The 5,492-nt window shown below is 41.4% G+C and overlaps 1 pseudogene; it reads right to left on the bottom strand.

Moving 5' to 3' along the window:
- Nucleotides 1-1,039: 1,039 nt before the first annotated feature.
- LOC139703101 (cofilin-2 pseudogene) lies at nucleotides 1,040-2,232 on the bottom strand (annotated as a pseudogene).
- Between the last annotated feature and the right edge of the window lie 3,260 nt (nucleotides 2,233-5,492).

The raw sequence follows: 5,492 nt of genomic DNA, 5'->3' as shown, positions 1-5,492 counted from the left end.
ATGTTCTGACTTCTACTTGATCTAATCTATTTGTAATAATCTTGTTAGAGTTTTTATTCTGGTTTATGGTTTCTTGCATTTCTAGGATTTCTGTTTGTTTTTTTTTTAAATCTCTATCTCCTGGTAAAGCTCATTCTTCGCAGTTTGAATTTGTTTGTTTAGTTCGTTTTCAAAATATACTTTCAATGCTTGGACTTGCTGTCTCATGTCTTCTCTAATATTCCGTTCCATCTGAGTTAGGTATGCCTTGATTTCTTTCCCTGTCCATGTTTCTGATGCTTCTAGGTCCTCCTGTAGATTTAAATTGTCCTGCATTGTTTGTAGTCCTTTTTTCCCTTGTTTCTTCATGTTGTTCACGTTACTTTCCAGCTCTGTTTGACTGCTTTGTAACTGCTTTCTCCTATACATTTGTTTTGGCTTTGTATATTTCTGTTTTCTCTCCTTTGTGGTGGGAGATTATGTCTAGAAATGTTGGGCTTTATTGTACTTTAAAGCTGATTCATTCAATTCATAAAAGGCTTCTGGATCCTGTATGCATATAGTGATTTGTTGTTTGTTCTTAGGACTATATGTTTAGGTTAGGTGCTATGATGGTACGAGAGTTAGTATGTCTTAGCTACTTTAGAAGATTGCTCTACTGAAGGTGGATACTAACAGGCAATTGGATCAAGGTGTTGGTAGTACCTAGGTATTTAGGAGCCCTATAGACAGCCTCGAGACATTCTCCTATTTGCATTTAGGCAATTACACGTAATGGAAGACATAATGCTTGGGATGAAAGTTGGGGGGTAGGGGAATGAAGGTGCTCTTTTTTTTTTTTTTTTGTAACATGCCACAATTTTTATTGCAACGTGGCCATTTTTGTGAGGATGGGGAGTTTGATCTCAAAACAATGTTCCATTTAAGGCTCTTTTATACAGAAATTGCCATCATGACTGATATCCAAAATATCTTTAGTGTCGCAAGACTCACATGGTAAACATAAAACTCCTACACTTATTCAGTAGTGTACACTCAATGGAAAACAAAAAGGTATTAATAACAGATATTTCTTTTAAGAAGATATGTAGGTAATAGGAATGAACACTGAGGTACTAGGATAAATTGATGACACAGTTAATGAAACTTAATTGGCATTCCTTTGGGGGGATTAAATTCATTTAAAAAACAAAAGTGCTTTTAATGCATAGTGTTATATTCGTGCTGCCATGTCACAAAAGAAGGCTTGCCAAGGCAGGTGAGGTGTATGAATGCTCCAGCGCCTCACAGAACTACAATCAAGTGCAACTATAATAATACTGAAAAAAGTTCACCATCTGACTAGTGGATAATACTTTCAAGGCATTCAATCTGCTTACCCTTTGCAGTGTTCTAGACTATTCACATTGACAATCACATTCATTGTAGTGCTTGCTGCAAAGGAGGCATATAACCAGTTGTTTTGGCTAATATAAAGACAGGTAGGCATTCCTTCTACATAAAAATAACCATTTTGAAGAGTCTAATGGCAATCACTGACAGGCTGCTTAAATGAATGATATCTCCTTCATTCACTGTGTTGGAAGGGCCCAGAGGAAAGGGAAAAAAAATGAAAAAACAACTAATGCTATTCCAATGGATTGAGCTGGAGAAATGAAACCCCTTAAGATCCAGATGGCACTTGATGGTCATTTTATAATGGTTTTCCTTCAAGTGAAACTACTACATTGCCTCCCAATTTCTCTCCAAGTGTTGATAGGTCCTTAATATCATCCAAGCCATTTACTTGCCACTCGTGTTTAATACCTGTGAATTTCTTTTTAATGGCATCTTTAGAGCTAGCATAAATCATCTTGCTTTTTAAGGGTGCACTTTCAGGAGCCCAGAATATAAATACTAGGTCTTCTTTCTTAGACTCTTTTGTTTCATATGTGGCATCGTACAAAGCATATCGGCAATCATTCAGAGGTAGCAACTTCGCAAAAGATGTGTAGGGGTCCTCTAGAGTATCACCAATGTCACCCACCAAGATCTGCTTTGCTTCCTCTACAATTATTTGTCTTTTGTCACCGCTTAAACAGAAGAGAACTGCTTTCTTTCTTTTTTTGATCTCCTCTTGTGTAGAAGATTTCCTTACTTTTATATCATTAAAAACTTTGATGACTTCATCATTCACTGTAACTCCAGATGCCATAGTGCCTGTGGCTGTGACTGCGGCAGCTGCTCCGGCTCCGTGGATCTGGGAGGAGGAGAAGGAGGGGCAGGCGGGCAGGCAGGCGGCCTGAAGGTGCTCTTAAAAAGAAAGAAGGAGAGAGAGAGAGATAGATTAGAGGAGAATGAAAAGAACAATAAAACTTAAAATGGGAAAGAAAGAGAGAAGGAAAAGGGGAGAATGGAACAGAGAGAGAAGAAGAAAAAAGAAAAAATATTGAAGTCTTAGAGATCCATTTTCTTCCCTTCCAGTAGGCGGAGCTGTGCCCTCCGAGTGGAGCTTCTGCTCTCTACCTGCCCATAGCAATCCCTGTAAGGCGTCTCCTGGTAGTCCCTTGGACTTGTCAGTCCAGAGCCGTTTCACTTCTCCGGCCCTTACCCCCCTTCCTCCTGTCAGTCAGCCAGCCAGGTCCTGTTCACCAGAAGCGGTTCCCCAGAGATCTAGTTACACTTGCAGCCCTACCGCGTGTCCCATTTAAGCCCCAGTGCTGTGGTAAACTGGTGGCTAAGACCTTGGGAGTCACCGCTGGTGATATGGGGGGTTGGGGGTCGGGGATCCCCTCTGCTACCCTACAGACAAGACCCCTGAGAGGTCCATGAAGTGTCCTGGCTACTTGTATCTGGATGGGGAGGGAGTCACACACCTGCTGAAGTGGATTCTGCTGGGAAGGAATTCCGTCGGCCGACCTCCGATGACGTCACCCCTCTGCTATGGCGGGTCCCAGGCTCCTTGCCAGAGTGTCCGAAGGGAGGGGTGGGACTGGTCCGTCCAAGGTTGGCTTCAGCTCCCAGCTCGCTATTTCATGAAGGCTTGGCTAAAGACTTCTTCCTGCCAAGCTGCGTCTCAGAGGTTAGTGGGACCCGGTCGCATTTGCTGCTGGCAGACGGGCCGGCAGCCGCGCAGCGGTGCGTGGATTGTGGCTGGCGGAACTGGACCTCTGCGTCTCCTGGTAGGGATTCGCTCGTCTGGGGCAATCTGTCGCTTCAAAAAATCCTAGTAGCTCCCGGCCGGTCTCTCTTCAATGGAATTTTGCTAGGAGATCTCCGTTGGTAGAGTCTAAGCGTTATCTATGCATCCTTATGACCCCATCAGTGGGGGGGTATTGAAAACGCTGCCTCTCCGCCCGCGGCCATGTTGGATCCCCTAAATCTTTATTTTGTATACATTTTTCTGGTACTTATCTGTTTCCCTTAATTGTCTTTTTTATTTTCTCCTTCTCCTTCTTCTTCTTCTTTTTTTTTTTTTTTGCAGAGCTCATAATTTATTTATTTTTAATTTTTTAATTTTTTTAAGCATCAGAAATTTATTGGTTGCTCAAAACATTACATTGATCTCGACATATCATATATCATACATTTGTTTCAAATGGGGTATGAATTCTTATTATTCCCCCATGTACAGATTGCAGAATCATGTTGATTATACAGCCACGTTTATACATACTGCCAAACAAGTGTCTGTTGTATTCTGCTGCCCTTCCTATCCCCTTCCTATCCCCCCTCCCAACCCCTCCCCTCCCCTCCCTCTACCCCATCTATCATAACTCATTTATCTCACTCTCTCTTATTTATTTATTTATTTATTTATTTTTCCTCCTCTTTGCCTCACACCATCTTATATGTAATTTTGTATAACAATGCGGGTCTCCTTCCCTCTTCCGTGCAATTCCCACCCACCCCCCCGCCTCTCCCATTCCCTCCCACCTCTCGTCCCTGTTTGATGGTAATCTTCTTCTCATGCTCTTCCTCCCTGCTCTGTTTGAGTTGTCCCCCACTTATATCAAAGAAGACATTCAGCATTTGTTTTTAAGGGATTGTCTGACTTCACTTAGCATAATCTGCTCTAGTGCCATCCATTTCCCTGCAAATGCCATGATTTTGTTGTTTTTTATTGCTGAGTAATATTCCATTGTGTATATATGCCACATTTTTTTAATCCATTCATCTGTTGAAGGGCATCTAGGTTGGTTCCACAGTCTAGCTATTATGAATTGTGCTGCTATGAACATTGATGACGCTGTATCCCTGTATTATGCTCTTTTTAGGTCTTTTGGGAATATTCTGAGAAGTGGAATAGCTGGGTCGAATGGTGGTTCCATTCCCAGCTTTCCGAGGAATCTCCATACTGATTTCCAAATTGGTCGCACCAGTTTACAGTCCCACCAGCGATGCACCAGTGTACCCTTTTCCCCACATCCTCGCCAGCACTTGTTGTTGTTTGACTTCATAATTGCTGCCTTTCTTACTGGGGTGAGATGGTACCTTAGGGTGGTTTTAATTTGCATTTCTCTGATTTCTAGCGATGGTGAGCATTTTTTCATGTATTTGCTGATTGATTGTATATCCTCCTCTGAGAAGTGTCTGTTCAAATCCTTGGCCCATTTGTTGATTGGGTTGTTTGTCTTCTTATTATTCAATTTTTTGAGTTCTTTGTATACTCTGGAGATTAGGGCTCTATCTGAGGTGTGAGGGGTAAAAATTTGTTCCCAGGATGTAGGCTCCCTATTTACCTCTCTTATTGTTTCTCTTGCTGAGAAAAAAACTATTTAGTTTGAGTAAGTCCCATTTGTTGATCCTTGATTTTAACTCTTGAGCTACAGGTGTCCTATTAAGGAATTTGGAGCCCACCCCCACGAGGTGGAGATTAGAGCCAACTTTTTCTTCAATTAGACACAGAGTTTCTGGTTTGATTCCTAGCTCCTTAATCCATTTTGAGTTAACTTTTGTGCATGGTGAGAGACAGGGATTCAATTTCATTTTGTTGCATATGGCTTTCCAATTCTCCCAGCACCATTTGTTGAAGATGCTATCCTTTCTCCATTGCATGCTTTTATCACCTTTGTCTAATATAAGGTAGTTGTAATTTTGTGGGTTGGTTTCTGTGTCCTCTATTCTGTACCATTGGTCTACCTGTCTATTTTTGTACCATTACCATGCTGTTTTTATTACTATTGCTCTGTAGTATAGTTTAAAATCTGGTATCACTATACAGCCTGATTCACTCTTACTGCTTAGGATTGCTTTTGCTATTCTGGGTCTTGCCACAGTCTGGCTGGGCAAAATAACCAGGGGGTGACAAGCAACTTGTGAAGGTTGATACAGCAGGAGCCGCTTTATTATGGGACAGAGAAGTATATATATACCCAACTAATTACACACAGCTTAACTTAATTAACATTAACTAGATACAGCTGTCAACCAATAAGGAATCCTCATCATCTTAATGATTACACACAGCTTAACTTAATTGACATAATCTAGACACAGCAGTCAGTCATTAAGGAATCTCCATCATCTTAATG

The sequence above is a fragment of the Marmota flaviventris genome, chromosome X (assembly GCF_047511675.1).
Source record: "Marmota flaviventris isolate mMarFla1 chromosome X, mMarFla1.hap1, whole genome shotgun sequence".
In the NCBI taxonomy this organism is placed as follows: domain Eukaryota; kingdom Metazoa; phylum Chordata; class Mammalia; order Rodentia; family Sciuridae; genus Marmota; species Marmota flaviventris.
Note: the sequence above shows the minus strand (reverse complement) of the source record. Positions and strands in the feature narration are given on the sequence as shown.